The sequence below is a fragment of the Protomyctophum bolini genome (genome assembly GCF_963924005.1).
Source record: "Protomyctophum bolini genome assembly, chromosome: 2".
NCBI lineage: Eukaryota > Metazoa > Chordata > Actinopteri > Myctophiformes > Myctophidae > Protomyctophum > Protomyctophum bolini.
Genome location: NC_137863.1, coordinates 49,643,797 through 49,668,556, shown reverse-complemented (window position 1 = coordinate 49,668,556; position 24,760 = coordinate 49,643,797). Strand labels below are relative to the sequence as shown.

The 24,760-nt window shown below is 45.1% G+C and overlaps 1 pseudogene across 1 annotated transcript in view; it reads left to right on the top strand.

Annotated features, from left to right (window-relative positions):
* Positions 1-24,760, top strand: part of LOC308334472 (cadherin-22-like) — a 129,434-nt pseudogene that overhangs the window by 63,656 nt on the left and 41,018 nt on the right. Inside the window, exon 7 of the transcript in view lies at positions 20,311-20,432. The product of the transcript in view is annotated as a cadherin-22-like (transcript). The remainder of the gene's footprint in view (positions 1-20,310; positions 20,433-24,760) is intronic.

The window sequence follows — 24,760 nt, the reverse complement described above, 5'->3', positions numbered from 1 at the left end:
AGACTGCAGGCTGACAGGCACAACATCACAGTGACTGCAGTGGAAGCAGGCGAGAGACTGCAGGCTGGCACAACATCACAGTGACTGCAGTGGAAGCAGGTGAGAGACTGCAGGCTGGCACAACATCACAGTGACTGCAGTGGAAGCAGGTGCATCACCTTCCATGTCCTGTAGAGCTTAGTGGATTACGTCCCCTGTCAATCATACTGTACTGGTCAGGCCGACCTGTTAGAGACCTCGATTTACACTGTGAGTGTTATTTTAACTCTGAGAAATTACAAGTAGAGTAGACCGATGGACTTGCGGATAGTGGTGCAAAGCAACTAAGTACATTTATTGCGACTGTAGGTCGCAGAATAAACATGACAATTAACCTGCAATCAGTTAGTCTGTCCGTCTGTCCGTCACGCCTCGTGACACATATGGCCGTCTCCATAATATGAAGATCACAACACTGATCTTCATCAAACCCTGGATAGCCATACATAGAGAAGACTGGATCATCACCTAGATTTGCATTTATGGAGCCGGTCAGCAACTAAACCCTTGGATGTCAATATATGGAGCTGACCTGTTCTGACATTCCATAATTATGATGACTATGATTTTAAAACTTGAAATGGGACATTCTGCACAATGAGTACTTTAACTTTTAGTATTTATATATTGCAGTATTGATAGTTTTACTTAAAGTACCTTTACTACAACTTCTTTACATGGGGTCCTAATTCTTTCATTTAGCCACCATCAAAGCCCTCCCCTTAAAGTGACTCCATCATTTTACAGCAGTAGATTTTCTGCACTTCTTTCCAGACAGTTCATCTCAGTATAAGTGCTGTGTGATTGTCGGTTAGCGTTAGACACAGTGAAACGGGTCCATTCGGTACACTTTCAGAGTTATACATTCCGTGACTTGATGTACGGTGAATGAAACTCAGCTGCACATCAGGTGAATCAAGGTCGGGATATAGCAGCTACTGTACACTTGCTCCCCCACTCTCTTAGTCTCGAACAGTGACCACAGATGGTAACTCTCTCATATCTCTACCGTTTCTGATGTGGGGCGGCTCGCCGGAACCGGGCCGGCACCCTGTGTCAAGGCACACGTGGAAAGGACTCAGGATGCAGACACAAAAGTCACAGAAAGCAGGTCTTTATTCCAAAACGTCAAAACAGGCAAGGGGCAGGCAAAAATCAAAACAGTTCAAAGCAAGGTCAATCTCCAAAAGCAGTCAGCGAGGGCAGAAGTACCGGCAAGGGCTTGGCAAAAATCGTGGTCTAGAAGAAGCAAACAGAAGTCAGTAAAACAAGGCTTGAAAATGGCTTGGGTGTGTGGAAGGTCACAAGACAATCTGGCAGAGATTGTAGAGAGACTGAGTCTTAAATACTGTGGGCATGATTGCAGGGGATAGAATGAAGGTGGTTCAGACACACCCACACTCCCACTCAGACTGTGACAGTACCCCTCCCCCTACGGGCGCCACCTGGCGCCCCATCCACGGCATCGGGGTTGTCACGGTGAAAATCATCGATGAGGGAATGATCCAGGACAAACCTGGACGGGATCCAACACCTCTCCTCTGGTCCAAAGCCCTCCCAGTCAGCAAGGTACTGGAGACCCCTGCCCCTAGGGCGAACCTTCAATAACCGCCTGACTGTAAACACCTCTCCACCGTCGACGACCCTGGGAGGCGGAGGGGGCTTGGATGGGGGGGAGAGAGAGCTAAGAACAACAGGCACATGTGTCACAGGCTGCTACAAACTGCTTCACATCCTCCCTCATGGATGGCCACCAGAAGCGCCGCTTAATGAAGGCCATAGTTCGTGCCACCCTTGGGTGACACACCAACCTGGAGCCATGTCCCCAGGTCAACACTTTTGGACGAACAGATGTGGGGACAAAAAGGCAGTTAGGAGGATCATTACCCGGGCCGGGTTCCTGACTCTGGGCCCTCAGAACCTGCGACTCAACATCAAAGAGTGCAGCCCCAACAATCAGCTCAGGAGGCAGAATAGGCTCAGGGACCAAAGGCTCCTTCTCTGGAGAATAGATCCTGGACAGGGCATCCGGCTTAGTATTATTTGAGCCTGGGCGATATGACAGGGTGAAATTGAAACGTGAAAAAAACAGAGACCATCGAGCTTGGCGGGAATTAAGGCGTTTAGCTGACTTGATATACTCAAGGTTTTTGTGATCAGTCCAAACGATGAAGGGCAAGGCCGCCCCCTCAAGGCAGTGGCGCCACTCCTCAAGAGCCAGCATCACTGCCAGCAGTTCACGATCACCTATGGTATAGTTGCGCTCAGGGGGAGACAGACGATGAGAGAAGTAGGCACAGGGGTGCAGGTTGTTGTCCTTAGTGGCTCTCTGGGACAGCACACCACCCACTCCGGTCTCTGAGGCGTCAACCTCCACAACAAACTGCCTAGAGGGATCAGGGACAGTTAGGATAGGTGCAGTGGAAAAACAATGCTTGAGCTTAGAGAAAGCATCCTCAGCCTGAGGATTCCAGCGGAAAGGTACTTTGGGCGAGGTCAAAGCCGTGAGTGGGGCAGCAACGGTACTGTAGTTGCGTACAAACTTGCGATAAAAATTGGCAAAACCTAAAAAGCCTTGGAGATCACGCCTTGTGGCTGGTCTGGGCCAATCAGTGACAGCTTTTACCTTGGCAGGATCTACATGAAGTTGGCCGGCACTCACAATAAACCCCAAAAATGGCACTGTGCTCTGGTGAAACTTGCACTTCTCTGCCTTTACAAAGAGACGGTTCTCCAGGAGGCGTTGGAGAACCTGCCTGACATGGTGTCTGTGCTCTTTGAGAGAGGGAGAAAAAATCAAGATGTCATCCAAATACACAAAAACAAAACGGTTCACCATGTCTCTCAGCACATCATTGACAAGGGCCTGGAAAAAAGCTGGAGCATTAGTCAAACCAAAGGGTAAAACAAGATATTCATAATGCCCTGTGGATGTGTTAAAGGCAGTTTTCCATTCATCTCCCTCTCTTAAGCCCCGTTCAGACTGAAGAAGCTGCTTTAAAAAGCAAAAGCAGAACTCTAAAAGACGCAGCTTTTTTTTGAGAAAGTGGGCGTGTACAAGGTACCTGTCACTCAAGCTGCCTGGACTGGCTGTCTGGCTTTGAGACGAGAGACAGGCAGTTTGAGCAGATGCGCATTTGAAAGTCTAAAATGTAAAATAGCGACTGTAGAGGAGACATAATTATATATTTAGTTACATCATAGCCTATGTATCGATGAATAAATAATATAATCTTGGTAAACTTGTGTGTAAATAACCGAACGGACGGGATCTCAATCCTCCCCGTCTTCAGTGCTCATGTCTCTCCCCCCACTCCGCTCTCCTCTCCCCCCTAGGCCACGAGCGAAACCCTCCTGGCATTTTTTTAAATGGCGGCTCTGTATGTAATGTTAATGTTGATTTAGAAAGAGCATACCGTAGAAATACAATTGTATATATCCAGCACGTCGTAAAAGCAATTAAAACAGCTTATGTTTACGTGTGATTTCCGGACATTCAGTCCGTCACTGACCCTCCTCGGCTGGCTACCGGTATGTGGCAGTAGGAGACCGCTCCTCCACCCCCCGGACCCTCACTACAGCATCAGCACATTTAAAGTTTGCTTTTAATTAGCAGATGATGTGAAACATTGTGCTAGTAGGCTAGGCATACTTTAATTACTTAATTAATAATCAATATCATGCTATGAGGTTCATCGATAGCCGATAGGCCTACATACATGAACGCAATAAACCAATTGAACCTATAGGTCCCCGAGCGAAAGTGGACCGACTTCTGGACCCTGTGGCCCGGCCCACGGAGGACCCCCTAAGTTGAGACTGGGTGTCGAGGAGCGTACACAAGTGGTCAACACCCTGTGCTCAGGGCGAGGTCCCGCGACAAGGGCAATTAATTTTAGTGCGAGGAAACGTCCAGCAAATCGTCTCCGAGCACAGCTCTCCTCGGCGTTCCAGTACTAGGGAGTCGGGACTACTGCACTACGTACTGTGTGTGTGTGTGTGTGTGGGGGGGGGTAAATAGAGGGGGTACATACAACTGATATAAAGGCTATTAATTATTTATTTTAAAGGTATGATTGACGGTGCAAAAGCTTCAACATACTACCGAGAGACACACGAGGAAACGGCACAGAAACGCGCTGAGAGCGGGCTGCTCCTCCCCTCTTCTCGGGGAAGGTTTTGGGGAAAACTCCCGAAACAACTATATTGTTTAGTTGTTTGTCTATCTATCTATATCTGCTAATTTATCAACCGTGTGTGTGTGCACTGTTTAGTCCACAATCAGCGTCAGCGACGGATAGCGTTCCGGAGAGTTCAGTTCAGTAGTCCATCCATAGCTTCGATGAGAACCGGAGGGGGGGGTGAATGCACGATCACTTGTCCCCAGAAACGTGACACTCGCGACGGAACACGGAACACAACCTGTTTTCACCGCTTCGACAACTTGTTTCTCATATAAACTTTAATTTCTATCGATAAATATGCTATGGTCTTGCCAAATATCCATTCATATTTCATATACAGCCCATATTTAAAAAGTTTATTTTTTAATGCGGACAATTGGGTCGGACAGCTTTTCCAGAGCTTTTTGGTTTTGTAAAATGAGCTCAACTCCGCCTCCTCAAACCACGCTGTGCTCTGATTGGCTACACGCAGATTTTTAAAGCTCCAGCTTTTAAAAGCTGCTTTAAAGTTCAGGTTCGGTGAGAAAAAAACCCCGCAAAAACAAAAAAAAGCTATTCTTCCAGCTTTTAAACGCAGAAGCTGTTCTGCATAGAGATAACATGGGAAGCAGAAGCTAAAGCTAGCTTCTGCTTCTTCAGTGTGAACGGAGCTTTATCCTCACAAGGTGATATGCATTACGTAGGTCAAGTTTAGTAAAGACATGTGCACCCTGTAATAGTTCAAAGGCAGTAGACATGAGTGGCAATGGGTATCGATTCTTGACAGTGACATCATTTAGACCTCTGTAATCGATGCATGGTCTTAGGGAACCGTCCTTCTTGCCAACAAAAAAGAAGCCAGCACCAGCAGGGGAGGACGATGGGCGGATTATGCCTGCGGCCAGGGACTCCGAGATGTATTTGTTCATCGCCTCAGTTCCTGCATGTGAGAGGGAATAAAGGCGCCCCTTGGGGGGCATGGCTCCTTCCAGGAGGTTAATACGACAGTCATATGGCCTGTGAGGTGGAAGGGAAACAGCACGGGACTTACTAAAAACTGTCTTTAAGTCCAGGTACTCAGGAGGGACAGAGGACAAATCTGGGAACTCCTCAGTTCTGTCTGGCTCCAGGGAGAGAGAGATGGCAGCTGAGGTTAGGCAGTGAGAGTGGCAAAACTGGCTCCAACTCATAATAGTGTTATCAGCCCAATTAACATGGGGGTTGTGGACTGACAGCCAGGGAAAGCCTAGGACAATGGGGACATGAGGGTTATCCATAACATGAAAAGATAAGCGTTCAGAATGATTTCCAGAAATCCGCACCCCAACAGGCTCTGTGACATGAGTAATACGCGTGAGAGTCCGTCCATTAATGGCACTAGTCAACAAAGGCTGCTTTAGGGGAAGCATAGGAATCTTCAACTGACGGGCTGTGTCAGCGCAGATGAAACTCTCATCTGCCCCAGAATCTATGAGAGCTGTGAGGGGGTGAGCACCATCAGACAGTAACAGCATAATGGGTAAATAAGAACGTTTGGCAGGGGAATTACCTTGAGCAGTGCCCACCAGAAGCCCTGCTTCTAATGATGGGCGTCGGCTTTTAATGGACACTTGAGGCAGAGATGGCCCACCTGGCCACAGTAGAAACAGGCGTTCTCCTGGCGGCGGCGCATGCGCTCCTCTGGGGTCAGCTTGGCACGGTCGATCTGCATGGGCTCAGGAGAGGGGGCTTCCTCCTGGAGAGGCGACGACAGAGAGGCAGCAGTGGTGGGCCGTGGGCGAGGTCGGAAAAAACTCCTTTCAGAGCGTCGCTCCCTGAGCCGAGCGTCGACCCTGCCGGACAGCTTCACCAACTCCTTGAACTCAGTAGGCAGCTCCTGTGACACCAGTTCATCCTTCACAGCATCAGACAGACCACTCAAGAAGGCATCATACAAAGCGGTGTCTCCCCACCCACACGAGGCAGCCAGAGTACGGAAGTCAATGGCATAATCAAAAACTGATCTGCTGCCTTGCTTAAGCTGCAGCAACTGCCTGGCAGCATCCCTGCCCGAAACAGCACGGTCAAAAACCTCCTTCATTTCTTTGGTAAAGTCATTGTAATTAGCACAAATAGGGTCATCAGAATCCCATATGGCTGTTCCCCACTCCCGAGCCTTGCCAGTGAGTAAAGTTATTATGTAGGCCACACGTGAACGCTGTGTAGGGAAGGCTGAGGCCTGTAGCTCTAAAATCAATGAACACTGGGACAAAAAGGAACGACAGTTTCCAGGCTCACCGTTGTAGGGTTGAGGAGGGGGCAGTCTGGGTTCTCTGGCAGTAGCTTGAGGAACATCAGGCCGATTAGACGGGGCGGAGGCAGACCCATCAGGGGTCGAGGAAGTTTGCAGACACAGCTGTTGCATTTGAGTGGAGAGGGCCTGGACAGAATCAGCCAAAGTATTCAGGTTGTGGCCCACTTGCTGTATACCCTTCTGCTGGTCATGTAGCATGGCTCCGTGTTCACGCACTGCTACCTGCATGGCATTCATGTCTGCTGAGTCCATCATGGCCAGATTGTAATGTCAAGGCACACGTGGAAAGGACTCAGGATGCAGACACAAAAGTCACAGAAAGCAGGTCTTTATTCCAAAACGTCAAAACAGGCAAGGGGCAGGCAAAAATCAAAACAGTTCAAAGCAAGGTCAATCTCCAAAGGCAGTCAGCGAGGGCAGAAGTACCGGCAAGGGCTTGGCAAAAATCGTGGTCTAGAAGAAGCAAACAGAAGTCAGTAAAACAAGGCTTGAAAATGGCTTGGGTGCGTGGAAGGTCACAAGACAATCTGGCAGAGATTGTAGAGAGACTGAGTCTTAAATACTGTGGGCATGATTGCAGGGGATAGAATGCAGGTGGTTCAGACACACCCACACTCCCACTCAGACTGTGACACCCTGGATGTGGCCCTGTGGATCTGGAACTTCCGGGGGCCCCCCCGGGGACCCCCACACAGAGTTGCACCACTCACTTCACACAGGTGTGATCTAATAGCAAACAAAATGAAAAACAACATTTATTAAATGTCAATCTGGCAGGCGAATTTGCTCCTGCCTCCTGGCTTAAATCGTGCGAAAAGCCCACGAACAATTTATGGGAAAAACATGGCTCTAAGGGGGATTATACAGTATTACATTTTAAATTGTTCTCTCAAAAAGTAAAGTTGGCTTTGTTAAAGCAGTTAAAGCATGCAGACTCACTGCCTGCCAAGTCATTGCACCTGTCGAATCAAGCGTCCAAACACTTTCTGACTCGAGCTGCCAAAATAGCCGGCAGCTTCCCCGGGGCGGTTCTACACATGGACCACGTAGACCAGGGGTTCTCAACGTTTTTGGCTTTGTGAGCACATTGTTTGTCTGTAGTCTACTGTGTGGGGCATGGCGTTGAGTCTTTCCTACAGTAATCATTGTCTAATAACCACATGAACCCAGCTGTAGCATCCCCAGGGATTTGTAGTTTGGCAAATCTTTGGCAAAGAGATGTTGTAGTGTGTCTGCTCGCACGCGCATCCATGTGCGATTGTGCGTGGAAGGATTGCTGTATGTATTCTACTACAATTTCATGCCCGCTTCGCGGACATTCATTCCAGATTACGTTGCCACGCACTATGGGAAGAAGGAAATTGCGGGAGTTGACTCCACATGTAGTAACGGCGCGCATGTTGTAGTTGCATTCGTCCAAAGCAAACTTCAATTGAAATAAAATAAATGGTTTTTCATTTTCAGGTCATTAACGCTTTTCATGAGACAAAAATAAATCTAAAATGCAATTTATAGCCTATTATAAAATCCCAGGTTGATATAATACACAATCCTCTGTGATCACCAACTCACCAGAACATCTCAAATTAAAAACGTTTGGATTGTCATGTTTGAAAGTATTCTACATGCAACACTGAGCCTGTAAGCTGTGTGATGCTAACGCGCTAACACCGTTAGCATGGTCTGTCTTGGTCAAATAAAAAAACGGGCAATCTAGACATACAAAGTTACATGAGTTTATAATGTTACATCGTGTGTTTCTGTGTTAAACAACTCACGTTAGGTCTGCGCACACTGTAGGTTGCTATGGCAACCTGTCATCAAATGCTGCTAACGTTGTGGTCACCACTGTTAGCGTGTGTGCTATCAGGCAAAAGCTGAGATAGATATAAAACTACTGGCCAAAATGTCATACAAAACACAACACCTAAAATCAGAATGTTATTGTGACCTATTGAGCACAAACAGACCATCATGATTTGCTTGCTGGACCTATAATTAATTTATTTGCATTAAATTTCCACTCGCCCATCTAAATAAAAAGCAAGATGGCCGATTGTGAGACTGTGAAAAGTAGTGTGGGGGCGGGCCTGGTGGGCCTATGAGAAGACAGAGCAGTGTTGCCAGGTTTGCGAATTGTAAGCGAGTTGTAGTGTGTGTAAGTAGCGTGGTTAAAAGGCCTTGTTTCTGGCCCTGTTGGGGCAACAGCATATGTCCACCAGTTATGTTGACAGGTTTTGACGCTTTTCATTGGTTACCAACTTCACAAATGTAAGAATAGATACCTTTATGCAATCTCTAAGGAGTGGATGTAGTGATTTGGGTATTGTATGTAAGGCAAAAGAGATTGCATTCTGCATTGTAATAGTTCCCCTGCTCAACACAATTTAGGCATTTAGCAGACGCTCTTAATCCAGAGCGACTTACATTAAGCAAGAACAAAAAAGCATGGGAATATATCACATAAAAACATTTATCATGAAACATGCGTAAGCTAAGAAAGTAACAGTGGAATATCTATATAATGAAATTATACATATAAACTATACATCTATACTACTATGCTATACATATGTACTATGACGGGCTATGACTACATACAATGCACTTATGCTGTCTACATAACATGCTATAAGTCTGTATCAAATGCTATCTAAGTCTACAGAAATGCTATCTAAGGGGGTGGGGTAAGTGCTATGGGCCATGATGGAGTCTGAAAAGGTGGGTTTTCAGACTACGGCGGAAGATTGGGAGTGATGCTGCAGTTCTGACTGCAATGGGAAGTGCATTCCACAGTTTTGGAACCAGGTGAGAGAGAGTGCACGATGAAATGTCTTTCTTCCTCTGTCTCTTGGTTCCTTTTTACCATCCCATGTAGCCATAGATACAATAAATTCATGCAAGCAATAAAATGCAACAGTAGCCCCTCAGCAAAACATTTTCGAATGAAATTAAAATTAGTTTTATGAAGCATACATTTAGAGCCATAATTCTCAAGACAAATTGTGTTCTTTTGTATTCCTCTTAATGCTTGTCATGACTGTATGCACATTGTAATGTTAATTGGCCATCAGAGACACAAACACAAGGGCGCAAAACATGCATGCATGCACGCACGCACAGACGTGCGCACGCTGCCAATATTGAGCATAAACACAAGCCTGTACTTGACAGATAAAGCCTCACGCACTGTCATTTGAAGGAAACTTCCAGACAAGCGAAGTCATCGGTTGATTCCATCATAATTACAATCCTGTATGGGCCTGCGTTGCATATCGGCAAGTCTTACTAAACTTGCTCATTGAGGAGAGAGAGAGAGAGAGAGAGAGAGAGAGAGACAAAAGAGTGAAGGAAGGCTTGTGTGGGAGAAAGAGGGGGTGTGAAGCAGTAAAGTAGAAGAATATTTTTGACAGAAGGCTTAATTTTCTCCATAGTGATTTTGTTATTATTATTTATTTTTCTTATTTTATTCATGGTAGAGCTCAGCCATTATAAGCCTGCAGAGCCAAGAGGTCAGGGTGACACCCTGACCTCTTGGCTACTTTCCAATTGGCCCTTTGAACACCTGTGGTGCAGGTGAATAATTAGGGATTGTGCCACAGAGTCATGTAGTTTTAACGACACCCTGAGTTGGAAAGTAGCCAACACATGCACATGCACACACATGCACATGCACACTACACTACTGCCTAGAGGCCAAGGACAAACCTTTGCCCCGCATTTTTCACAATCGCCTCCACAAGGAGGCCGACTTAGGTAAAACACATTATTTGATTTCATGCAAGTCGGTACACATGATCTCTATATTCTATGTGATCGAGACAGATCTGTTAGTATTTTTTGTATCCCATCCTATATTACCCTCATGTATCAATTGAGTGTAAAATCTGCCCCAAATTCGAGTGTAGGTTTTGTAGTACACCCACGTCGCCACAGCATTTATAAAGTGATCGCAAACAGCTGATCCTTCCTTAATTTCATTCTTAGCAGTGATAAATGTGACGGCTGAAATCAATCTGGAACGCCCTATGAAATCAAGCCTCGCCCTCGTTTTTGCGACATGCACAACTGCAATACGACCAAACAACGCATGGTAACCATAGTTACACAATGGAAAAAGCAAAAAAAAAGTTTCCCCCACTTGCCTTGCTGCCCGCCTCACCCCCCCTCTCACACACACAGACGCACACACGCACACGCAACTTGCAAGCCCAACTGGTGTGTTGTATCTTAAATATGTAAAGAACGAACACCTGCATGAATTAAATAAAGCTGTACCCTGTCTGTTTCTCCTCTCGCCTCGCTTGCCTTTCTGGTTAGTAAACCACAGCATGCAAGCCGCCTTTGTTTTAAATGGTCCCCCAAACTGTTCACACTTCACACCTAATTGCCGGGGATGCGCTCCCCCCCCCCCCAGGCTAATTTGCACAGTCAATCATTTGATCCAGGCTACGCGCCTTTTCTTTTTTTTCTCCGATGCAGTTGTGAACAATAGCCAAGTAAGATAAGATACATATCCATTGGCCAATCAAATGGTTTACTGCAGCTCAACAGTCAGGAGATATCTGTGAGCTCTGCGTTTAAAGGCTTGAAGGCCATTGTCTGTGATGGAGTCCACTACATGCTCTGGTAGGCTGTTCCACACCTGGACAGCAGTGTGGAGAAAAGTTCTGTCCAATGTCCGTGTTTTGGAGCCTGGGGGCATGTTCTGGTGTGGCTGTGCATCGGCGGGTGTTACGCCGTCTGGTGTAAGGTGGAGGGAGCATGTCCTGGAGGTCCCTAGGGCAGTGGGGGGTGTGGCCTTTTGTACAGGACTGTAGCGGCGGCACCGTGCCTTCTGTGGCTAAGGCTGTCGATGAAAGTGTTGTACTGGAAGTGTCCTGGTCAACTCCAATTATTTTGAGGGCCTTCCTCTGAATATTGTCCAGCAGACCAAGATGTGTTGGTGGGGCACTCATCCAAGTGAGTGAGGCGTACTCCATGACACTGCGGACCTGTAGCTTGTAGACTGTTGCTCGGCTCTCGGTGGTGAGTTTACTGGCCACTCTCCTCAGTGCTGTCAACTTCTGACTGGCCTGGATGGAGATTTTGGTCAGGTGTTTCGACCAGGACAGCTTGGGGTCTATTTTGACACCCAGGACGTCAAGCTCATTTGTGGAGGTCAGCCGGTCCAGCTGTGATGGGATCCTCTTTCTTGAGATTGTCATGAACTTGCACTTCGATGGTTCGAAGGTGGTCTTCCATCGGTCTCCCCAGGGGGATATTTGGTGGAGATCTCGGTTCAGGCTAGCCTCCACTTCAGCCCTGTGAGCTGGAGATCTTATGCGTGCATAAAGAGTTGAGTCGTCGTCGTACATGTAGAGTCCATTCTCACACACTTCAACCAGGTCATCGATGAAGATGAAGAATAGGAGGGGACCAAGGATTTAACCCTGTGGTACTGAGGCATTGATGGAACAAGGTTTTGAGGCCTGGCCTGACAGGACAACTCTGATGGATCTGTTCGATAGGTAGCTTTGGAGCCATTGGAGCAGCTTACCTGACACTCCTCTCGAGGAGAGTTTAGCCACCAGACCATGATGCCACACCTTATCGAATGCCCCCTGTATGTCCAGGGCTATGACACAGACTTCTTCACTCTTTCCAGGTAGTTGTTCCACGTCTGGCATAAGATGTTCAGGAGGTCAGCAGTACTGTGTCCTGGTCTGAATCCAAACTGTCTGTGCGATATGAGGTTGTTCCTAAGAATAAACCTCTGTAGCTGTTGGTTCACAACTGCTTCCATAACCTTGCTGATGACTGAAAGCAGGGATATGGGGCGGTATTTGGATGGGTCAGCTTTGGAGTCTTTCTTGTGCACCGGTGTAACAGAGGCCATCTTCCATTGGCTTGGGAAGATTCCACTTGAGAAACAGCCTGCTGTATGTTGTTATAGTTGTAGGCTACACAGTACATACAGGCTACTAGCCTATATTCAATTATAAAAGTCTTTATTCATTTAATATACAACAAGATAGTGAACAAAAACCTGAACCTGTGAACCATGAATTAAATAACAAATAGGCGCGCGCACACGCTGCTGTTTTGCAAATAGGTGCATCTCCTCCCTCCTGTCCTGTCTGTCTGTCTCTATCACTGTGGTCCGTCAATGACACCGTGACCATGCACGTTTATGACAATCTATTTAGATTGCCTCGCGAGTCACTGCAGTGTCTGGGCTGTCAAATGTCAATTATATGAATATGCTGCCTAAACCAGCCTCATGTACATGGCACCCCACTGGCACTGGTGGGCTGGCTGGGTTAGCCTATGCTCGATGCGGTCCCCTCGACTCCCCCGGCGTGCCACTTGCGCTGGCATGCCGGCACGGCACATTTGGCATTCGAGCGACACGTCGGGTTTATCCTTAAAACGACGAGATGTAACTCGAGAAACGGGGATTCCAGCACAGGCAGCGCAAATCCTCGCATACGGTATGCGCTCATGCAAAACAGAAAACACTGTTTAAATGGCTAGTATCTAAACTTTCAACATTGTTTTAATCGTGCGATTTTAATTGCTTGTAAAGTTGGTAATCTCCCACCAATTTCATATGACACAAACTAAAGACACCTCAGTAAAACTAAATGCAGTGGCTGGGAGGTTTCCAAGAACCCGGAACGACGGAATCCCTTGAAGAAACCATGCTAGCGTACTGCATGGTTGTCTCCTTTACTGCACAGTGACGAGCCACAGTACTGCATGGTTGTCTCCTTTACTGCTCTGTCACGAGCCACAGTACTCCAAATTCAAATCAGCCTTAACTCCCCCAAATAAACCTATTGCATAGGCGAGAGTGACATATAATCTTCCCGGACCGATAGCAAGTATATCACCTTGCAACATGTTTTTATTATATATATTTTTCTTTTTACATCCAGACAGGTAGGTGGGAGAAAGATAGTCACCCTGAGGGCAAAAAAGATACCAAAGTATTTGGAAAGTCTGTTGCATTCCTTGACACAGTTTGTGTTAGTTTGCTTTACCACCGTTGTCCTCGGAGTCCTCACCACAAGCAGGTCAAAGTTCATACTTTATCGATGTTAGTAATAATATGATGACTTTTCATTCATTAAAACCTGCATGAACCATGAAACAAAGTGCAGACATTTCTCATTATTTTTTAACATGCTTTCATATAGACGAATTCAGAAACGGGTCTCATGGTCGCAGCAAACGAAATTTCCTGTAGGCGGAGACGACATATCTGCGGAGGTCTTCTACTACATTGAATGGTAGAGTGACTGATGTTAGTCTGCTCAATCGTTACTCTTTTACCTGGTAACACCGGTAACACCAGACACTGTGAGGCTGTGGCATCTCTAGTTTGAGTCCCTTCTTTCTCTCTCTGCTCTGCCTCTGTATGAATTGCATGCAGAGACGTTGCAAAAGGAGACAATTTTCTCTTTTTAATCAACGTTTTATGAATGCTAAAGGGGAGGAGGGAGGGAAAGCAGGAGATGATGAGGCATGGCTCAATTTAACAAAATCCTGCGAAATAGTCAGAATGAGATATCAAATTAATTATGCAAAACACTGAATAAGTCACGCCGGCATTTACAGACTTGATGAGTAATTGGATGGGTTTGGTAGCGCAATGCAGATAAGTTTGACGGAATGGCGCATCATAGCAAAAATAGGGGGAAATCACTATCCCCTGGGGAAGGGACACACATACCGTTCGATGTGATCATGACAGAAGAAAAGAGTTGTTGACCTTCAAGAAACTGACTGCTCCTTCTATGATCTTTTATCCAGAGGATTATGTGGGGATCCACCTGGAAATCTTTCAACTTAGTGCAGAGGATGAGGCTGCATGCAGTTGAAAGCTGAGGAAAGGTCCCCAAATAGCCCGTGGCCCCTGTGAAAAGAAGAATATATCAGCAATAGCCTATCAAGACCTCACAAGACAACTTGTAGAGTTTTTATTTGCTAGATTAATAATTCATTTAAATAAAATTATCTGTAAATATATATTTTTAATGATGTATTATTTATGTTTCTTCTCCTTTACAGTTGACCCCTTTGACTGCCCCCCTGGGGGCTGTAGTCGCCTCTTTGAAAGCCTGTGGACTAAATAGTTTGCAAATCAAACTGTCCCACTGGGACGATAAAGACAAATCAAATCTGCCAAATAAAGACTGGAAATCTGCCAATCGACATGAGCTCGTTGTCAACAGCTCTCGGCTGGTGCGGAGGATGAGGTCAAACCTCCATGTGTAGTTTTGAAGTGTTTTAAGTACAGTATTCTATATAGCCTACGTATACATTTGAGTGTTAACTGGGATTCATTTGGCTGTATTGCTTCTCATGAGAGACATGGAGTGCCACTGCACAGCGTCCATTAAGGATCCTGGCACTCAAAGCTATATGAAGAGCAACTCATTGACTTTACCACTCATTTGGTCCCATTGTGGAAACACTTACTGATCATAGAAATAGCTTTTAACTGAATTGCCATTTTATTCAAGTCACATTTATTAGCACATGTCTGCTAAATGCCTAAATTGTAAAGAGTGCATTATCATCTAGCTAGTAGTCCAGCGGTTCTCAAACTTTTTGGGCCGTGCACCCCGTTACCTCCCGACCTAGCTGACGCACCCCCACACATGGAAATAAAAATTGCATGAGCTATATAGAGACATATATTTCCTATATATCCACATATATGAACCTGAATATGACAATATGAATATGTGCGTGCACCACACCACCACAGTTTGGGAACCACTGTAGTCTACTAGCTAGACATAGTGCCACAGCTCTTTTTTTTGTTAAACCACAAAGATGTAAGTTTAGTTACTCCTACAGCTTTGCTTCTATAATGATATTGTACAGTGTATAATACTAGTAAATACAAAATATTATTCATAAGTTTCCAGTGAATTTAATTAAAATGGTGTTACGACTCATTGAGTCTAGGACGGTTATGGGGAAAGAAAGGCAAGATGGTATGCCAAAAGTTGTTTTATATCTTTAGATGGCATACAGATTGAAACAAAAATAGTGTAACACACGTGAATAAATGTGAGCAGGCTGAGCAGGACCATAAAGGAAAGAAAGTAATAAAAATACCCTAACACTGCACCCTATCCTAAACCCCCTCCCAATACTGACTATCTGACTGGTGACAAAAGAAAACGCTATCTGACTACTCTATTCTTATGCCTACCATCAAACAAAAGTACATGAGAACGGTGCCTGCTTAACTAGCTAAAGGTGATACAGTGGAATACGAATATAGGGAAATACTACCTGCTCATGATTCGATCACAGTTTGTGTGAAAGCACTTTACGTTACAGTTCTCCCTTCGGAGGTTTCAATACATATATATATACACTGCTGGTACAGATAGGGACACTCTTCCCTGCACGGAGGGCGCGCTGTCACTTCCCTACACTAGCGACAAACAAGATAGTCTGACAGCGGCCCGGATCTCAGTCTTCAGTGGGACTTTATTTCATCAGGTGGGACAGGGTGGAAGCGCTGGTTGGACGCGCAGGATTGGGAGTAGGCGGCCAAGGGTGGAGCGTAGGGAACGCTCCCCACCAATGGCTGCGCACGGACGGATCTGCAGGGACGACAAACAGGGCGCGCGCGCACAGACAAACAGACATATAGCAGACCCGCGCCCCGACATCCGTAACAAATGGGTAAAGGCATGTCAGCTGTCAATTTATTAGGAAAGTGTTGTTTATACAACAAGGTTGAAACAAAGTGCTGTACACAAAGAAATACTAAAAAAGCAACAACAACAACAGTACATAAACAGGGCAACATAAGGACACAATGCAGTGGAAGCAGCAACTCTTAATCAGTATGTTCAAATGCCAAGGAGTACAAGTGAGCTTTCAGACGTGATTTAAACACAGACAAGGATTGAGAAGCTCTGACATGAGGTGGAAGTTCATTCCACAGTGTGGGTGCTACAACAGAGAATGACCTATCCCCCCGGGATTTCAGCTTTCATTTAGGGATCTTGAGAAGTGACTGGTCAGTCGACCTCAGGGCCCTTGTCGATACTTTGGGAGTTACAAGTTCCGAAATATAGACTGGTGCCAACCCATTTACAGACTTAAACGCGAACATTAAAATCTTAAACTGGATCCTGTAGCGCACAGGAAGCCAGTGTAGGGAGGCAAGGATCGGGGAGATGTGATCATACTTCCGTGTCGCTGTTAAGAGGCGAGCGGCCTCGTTTTGGACTAACTGTAGTCGTGACAGACAGGCTTGAGTAACATCAACATACAGTGCATTACAGTAGTAAAGTCGGGTTGAAATAAAAGCATGTATGAGACGTTCAAAATCATTAAAAGTTACAGCAGACTTGACTTTCGCTAAAAGCCTCAACTGATAAAAAACTGGATTTTACCACAGAAATGATCTGTTTGTCCAACTTAAAATCACTGTCCAATTTGACAGCAAAGTTTGTGACCACCGGTTTTAAAAACGGTTGCAGGGGGGCCGGGGGCCCAAATCCAGAGAGGAGGTGTCACAGGCAGTGCTGGGTCTGAACACCATGACCTCTGTTTTACTTTCATTGAAGTTAAGAAAGTTCAGGGCCATCCATGCTTTTATGTCCTTAAGACATTCCAGCAGAGTGTTCAGGGAGTAAAATTAGATGTGCTGTACTGGATTTGGCACACTTATGAAAAATGTCTGTGCATGACTGGGCTGTCTGGGCTCTACACAAAGACCAGCAGCAGGCAGATAGAGCACATTCATACCCTCATTTCCCTCCTGACCAAAGTGACATTTTAAAACAAACCGTTTCCTAAAGGCAAACAGGCTGAAACCACTTGCTCGCTCTGCACGCCTGCTGTGTGCATAGCACACACAAACCTAGGAACGCGATTGATTTAACACAGTTAAATCAAGTATAATTCACTGCTGCAGAGATCCACTGTACAATTTATATGAAAGGTCCCCTGCAGCTGGCGAGCGTCGAACAGACATCGAGCACGACAGTAATCTGTTTAAATTGTTTATTTGTTTATCCGAACGAATACAGAGTTAGAAAGTGCTTCTTGGAGCAGAGAGCATTGTCTCCAAGGATATATAGTTTATTGTCCTATAGTGTGTGAGGACAGGAGTGGTGGTGTATTGTCTGGGTGCGTGCGTGCGTGCATGCACGGAATTCTGACCATTTAGTTGTAAGTTGTAACAGACAAACCGTATGTTTACACTGCAGTAATAATACTAAAACAACATGTGCAACACCGATTACATCTGATGACTAACAACGTTCGTTCTGTCCCGGCGGGGACACATGAGGAGTAAATTAGAAGAAGAAGAAAAGAGATATCTGGCACTGGAGGAGCAGGATTTATATTCCTGCTGCTCAGGGAGGAAAAAAAACAAAACCAAACAGTCTATTAAAACCCTGCATTGATGTGAGGATTATGCTATTAGCTGAGACCAGGATTCCCATTAGCTGCTGCTGGGCTGCTCTGTACAGTTAGATAGGGAAAGACTATCACTTCATTGCTCGATCTGCCCTGTGTGTGTGTGTGCGTGTGTGTGTGGTAGTCATTGTATTTGTACAATATGTTGGTAATTTGTAATAACCGCGTAAAAATCTCACTTTTTCTCTGTGCTCGGCTAGTCGGCTATTTCTATAGTATACTGACCACCTCTAGTCTGTCTGCCTGTCTGTCTATTTCTATAGCACCAGCCGGGCTGACTGTTTGCTGTGTATCCGTTGGTCTTGCCTGTACTTGCTTGCTGTCCGTATGTGTTCAGTCAGTGTATTCAGTGGTGTAAAGTAACTAAGTACAATATTTCTATATTGCAGTATTGATACTTTTACTTAAGTAAAACATTTGAGTACTTTTTCCACCACTGTGTATATTACAGTATGTGCCAGTTTCCCTGTTTCTGTGATCCATAACTTATACTTAGTTGTGCGCCAGAGATGTGCACGTGTTGTTGTGAGCTTGTAGATCGGTTTTTTCTTTGTGCACACCACCCACGCTCAACTGTGTGCAGTTAAGTATTACCCAGGCGTCATCCTCTCGGTTTGAAAGTGCTACTCAAAGTGCATTAAGTACATTAACCGCATGGTAACAGCTGCTGGTTGTACTAGACACATAAACTATGCTGTAATTAGCCAGCATATCTACACCCTGTGGCTATTGCAATTAGGGGGTGATCGCACATAAAGAAAGTAGATAACATATTTAGAGGAGAATGGGTCCTCTGTTTAAATCTCTCCTCCCTTGCCCGCTTTCTCCCCCTCTCTCTTAAACATGCGATTAACAATGGGAGTTAAGATTCAAGGAGTAGTAAATTTGAAGTGGGTTTTAATTGTGCCAATTAGGCAATATTCTTGCCTCCTATGTTTAAGATTGTAGCCTTTGAGGGTGTCGCGTGTGTTAACACTTAGCATTTATTGAAAAAATAGGATCTAATTCACGCCAGCTCTTCTGCCCTCACCACACATTGTGTGGCTATGCAGCGAGCTAAACATATTTCCATAAAAAGTCAGTCAGAGAGGAGTGGATCTTGTTTGACCAATCTTTTATATAGAAGATCTTTTTGTAAAACTGTGACAAAAGACAGAAAAAAGAGCATTTGTAAATGTCCCATAAAATTACACAATTCACATAATCACAGAACTCCAAATACACAGCTCTTTCAATGAAACTTAACATTTACAAATGTATTCGGAAAAGTACTTACAATCTTTGGCTCTTTAAGCACAAACAAAAAACCTAACTGTCAAATGAAGCTGGCTTCTCATACTGAGCTGAATTCACACTGAGTGAGCCTAAACTCCCTGCACTGCAGCAGATTATGCCTTGATTGCTCACTCAATAGGCAGCACCTGGATTAATTAACAGGAGGAACTCTGTGCAGAAAACAAGAAACAAAATATATTGGCCTGCCCATAAAGGGTGCTAAAACACTGAGGCCAGAACACCAGCATTTTTCCCAGTCAAGCTCTTATTTTGAAAAGCCACATTTCTAGTTGTTTACAATATGGGTCTATGCCGGTGCACTGGAGAGCTCCACATCGCCAGCTCTGTTCTATCAAAGAAACGGTTTTGTAGAACAAAGTAGAATATGTGGTGCTGGCGTTGGGGATCCAGGTTTGTATATCCTGCATGGGTAGGAGGTGAATCTCACAGATTGCAGCTTTAAGGTTTGTCTAGAAAGTGATTGAGGTCATGGATAGAACTTAGGGAGTCTTGAGATTTAAAACCTCTTATCCCTCAGCACCAATGCCAAACCTCAACTGGCTGCCTCATGATGGAAATGATGTCTGACTCACTGGTCAAAATATAGAGAAGTTTGCACTCTAAATTCTAGGCTTACTATAGGACTGAAGATGGATGCGAGAGGATAGCATGAAAGTCCATAAACTAAAGAAAGGTTCACAAGAAAATGAACACAATGGGGTTAATTTTCTTTCTTCATCTTCTTGTGTTGTAATAATAATCAACATCTACAAAGTAACTAGTAACTCATCTTTTCAAATAAATCTAATGGAGTAAAAGTACAATATTTTGTTCCGAGATGTAGTGAAGTAGAAGTAAGTATTGGAAATTGGAATTAATCAAGTAAAACCTCATGCAAAAACCTCAAAATTGTCTTCTGTAGATAACCAGACCATGATGTCTCATTGTCTTCTCTAGATAACAGACCATGATGTCTCATTGTCTTCTCTAGATAACAGACCCCAATGTCTCATTGTCTTCTGTAGATAACCAGACCATGATGTCCCATTGTCTTCTCTAGATAACCAGACCATGATGTCTCATTGTCTTCTCTAGATAACCAGACCATGATGTCCCACTCAGTGGTCAGTATCCGTATACTGGATGTGAATGACAATCCTCCAGAACTGGCAACGCCATATGAAGCTTCCATCTGTGAAGACGCCAAGCCTGGTCAGGTAGGCTTTTCAAAATGGTCCGGAAACAGAATCACGATCGCTTTGTGAGCACTTTGTCCTAGTTTAGCTTCATTCTATAGCTAATTAATATAAAGAGAGGACTCAAGATACAAGATTATAATCGCTTCAAGTAGTGTCACAAGATGTTTCTCTGCTGTGGTTGTCCTCACATCAGTGAGGTTACATAGCCCTGATACAACACAGACAGGAAACCCTTTCACAGTGTTATGTTTGTCGTATACTGTCCTGTGGAACTGTACCTTATTTTCCTAATGCAGAATGAACACAACACACGAGTTCCGATTTCCCAGGCCAAGTCCGTCTTTATTCAATCAAGGCATCTCCCATCGTTACAGGTTACAAGCATAGCAAAGTCATCTCTTCCCTTTGATAGCAGCACAGGCCAGGGTGACCGTCCCGTGCTCCTCCATTTTTCCCAACTCCCCAGCCTCAGAGCACAACCACCCCAAGTCCTTCTCCATCCACCCCTTTTATCCATCCCCCTCATGCAGTCTGGTGTCACCTTTTTTCCCTGTGTGTGTGTGTGTGTGTGTGTGTGTGTGTGTTATAAAATGTAAAGAGACCAACTGTAGTCTGTTGGCTCTGTCATTTAACAATGAAACAGGAAGGCCCAAATCCACAGGTGGTCTAGACCCTAAAGGTGATATCAGATACAAGATCACTCAAGAATTATCTAGTCAAAGAGTGAAGCCACGAGGCTTCCTGCCTGTGGACAATTGATATGCAAATGGTTTAAGACACTGTGGGGTGGGTGATGACTCACTTCGGTGAGACAAATGGCCATGCAGAAATGTACCATTATGACTAAACAAGTAGATATGAATTATGCTATATGATTCAAATTACACGACACATCCCCCCTACTAATAGTCCTCACGACTATTAGTCTAAAATATGAATCATAATTTGGCTCAAAAATGCTTTTCTTCCCCACAATCCCCAAATCTTCAAATTCCCCAAAATGTCTCTCCTAACCCTGAAACCGAATCCCTTTGTAAGATTGTGACCCTCCTCCCCCCTGGGCACTATTCGAAAACTGAAACAGTGAATTAACACAAAAACTCAAAACAAAATGAACAAAATCAAAAGAAAACTGTAAATAGAATTAAACAGAATGATTAAAATTAAACCAAATATATAAACGTTCCCCAACATTCTTTCTCATACAGACAGGCCTGGCCAGGACTTCAGTATGCACTCACTCGCAGACACACAAACACCCCCTGTACCTCTGACCCCCCCTTCCCTTAGTTTTGTGAGTCACTTCCACATAATGATGGACAGATGAGTGGTCCTGCGCAGAAACCCCTCATCTAACCCACGACTTGGAAAGGCACACACAAACCCAAGAGCTAAAACAATATTTGCATTACTAATTAGAATATAATTCCCATTCTTGGATTGGATTTCACTGTAATATTTAAGGAAGTTCTAACCTATTCATCTGATCACTATTAACCTATCTGTTTTGTTATGACAATGAATAGAACTTATAAAGCAAATCAAACCGTTTATGACATAATCCCTAAACTGAACCTCAAAGATAGGTGACAGATCAACAGCCGTGCTTTCAATGGCACCTAGAGGGTTGTCTCAGTGTGCAGTTTCGCAGAGTCTCTCGTTGCGGCTTCTGGTCACATTGTCCAGCAAAATGACCATGTGTCCCACAGTTATGGCAGATTCCTTTCATCCGCCCGCGTTGTGCATAGGGCTTTGTTGCCCATTGATAGGATGACGCTGGTTGTTGACTCTGTGGTTCCCTCATTCTCCATGACAGCAATTGTTGATGATGGTCTGCGCTGTCCTGCGGTGGCTGCAAAATCAGTTTCTCCTCTCGAATCTTTGTCAGCTGTTCTGCTCGTAGCTGACGTTTAAGGTCGACATCTTTGAGTCTTTGTACCTCCTGTTTGTTCCGGACCAGGTTGACGCAGTGAGCAATATGGTCTGTGTAGGTTACCAAAGGCATACTACCAAGGTCCGCAATCTTTGCCAGTTCAGCTTGCATATCTGGGGATAAACCTTTTTCCAGTTTCTTCCGCACAACACTACCCTCCATCCCATTGCGATTTGCAAATTGCGATTTGCTGGATCCTGTCAAGTCCACCCACTGCTGGTAGAATCTGTCCACATAAGCTTTCGGCTGTTCTGTGGCTTTCAGCGGGTCAATGTTGACGCTATCCGGGTAAACCTTGAGCTGATAAACTTCTCTCAGAGCACGCCAGAATGCACTTCTGTGTGGCACAAACGGATCGCTGTCATTCTCTGCATTGTCGATATATTCTCTGAGATCTGCTCTGGTCAAGAGATCATTAAGAACATACTCATTCTCCAGCTGGATAATCAAAGCTTTCATGTCACCGATAGCCAACTGACTATCCTCGATTCCCAGCTGTGGGTCCTTCATCAATGCATGAAACGTCGAAATCCAATTATATGCTCCCGCCTCAAGGGGTGGCAGTTGTTTCGAAACGTATGACAAGTCGGAATGGTACCATGGCGTATATTTCCCTCTCAGCACTGGCAGCTGAGTGACAACTGTCTCACTGTCAAGTGTGGGTGTCTCAGTCCTCTTCTGTGGTCTGCATGCAGGGTGCCTGTTCAAAGCCCCCCTGGAGTCTTTCACACGTGTGTGGGAAGGCCTCTCACAATCATTGCTGTCCTGTTCCAAATCCTCCTTCCTCTTCCTCTTACTTCCACTCTGCGTGTTTTTCAGAGTGTCCAGTTCTCGATCAATTTCACATAACTTCAAGTCAACTTCTTCCCTAGCAATTGTAGCAATACTTTTCACAGAGTTCTGTGCAGTGTCCTTATGCTGGAAGTCTCTCTTCATGCGGGCTTGCGTAGACCTGTCATCCCCAGTGTCAGAATCAATGTTCATGTCTGCGTTGGGGCGGGCTGCCCTTCTGTAGATGCCTTCACCTCCATGTAAACTGTGGCTGTGCGCCGCCTCTGCCTCGTCCTGCAGGTCACCCAAGTCGAGGATCAGATGTGCCTCCTTCATCAGAATTTCACTCAATTGTGTTTCTATAGCACGCATAGATTGTCTCTGTGTCCTTAATTTACTGGTCAAGTCCTCTTTCAGGCAACGTACCTGTTCCAGCTCCCTCTTAACAGAGTTTTGAGTGTCGCTCTCGTCTGGCATGTCGCTGTTCTCCAGAAAGTCCACCTCATTTTGTGCTGAGTTTTCGCTGTGACCCACAATGTCAACGCACTGGTTGTCTGTGCTGCAATCAGCGGACATCTTCTCCTCAGGTAGTACTGACACAGACGATGAGGCGGAGTCTGGCAATTTCCTGCTCATCTCCTCGCTGACAGGCCTCCGGCTAGCATTATATGCTGCGACAATCTGTGGACCTATTCTCACTTTTTCTTTCAACCTTCTTTTCCTACCCTCTTCACAAAACAAGTCTAAAACTAATAATTCTTCTTCCCTTTGCCTCTCTCTCTCTTTCGTCATCTGATCTGCTTTATGTGCCCACACCTGTGCCTTTATAGATGCAAGGTCTTCTACCTTGAAAGAGCCTTGTTTTGGCCATGGCCTGTCAATCCAAGGCCAACGCTTATGCCATTTTCCCGAAATGCTGGAAATATTCTTAGATGGGTATTTCTTGTGCACAATTTGCACTGGAGTATGCTTTGTGGCCATAGCTACTAAATTGTAGATAATCTCACTAACTGTCACTCCTGCATGTCTCCTCTCATCTCACACAGACATTTGCATACTCATCTGCATACTGTCCCCACAGAATGAGTAGATAGTCAACACTCACAACACTCACAACACACAACACAACATGCAATACTTTCTCGTACCCATTCACACAGAAAAGTGTAAAATAAAGAAATTAGAAAACCACTGACAGTGACAATCTGCAACTTAAAATAAAAGAAACATAGAACTGCCTCTATTTTATTTTTAGCCTAGCAAGTCAAGTCACTGACTGAGGGAAGAGATTGACCCCCCCCCTTAGTTTGCACTCCACACAGGCGTCAAATGCACTCAATCACTCCCTCATTTACATCTACAGTAAGCAACTGTTTTGTCCCAGAATCCAATTATCCATGCAGGCTATATTGTTTTTGACTAAAATAAAAACTTGTAGGCTTAACAATCCAAATTAACCTATACCTAATTTTACAAAAGATATTGTGGAGTCTGTCAGGTCTCACCTCAGGGGGAGGGGCGAGTTACCATGACAACCAGGCACGCCCACGGCCGTGTCATAGACTCAGTGTATTATCCCAGAGCAATTCTAAATCAGCTGCGCCTCATTCCGGCCGCCGCCCTGGTTAGCAATTAAGGACAG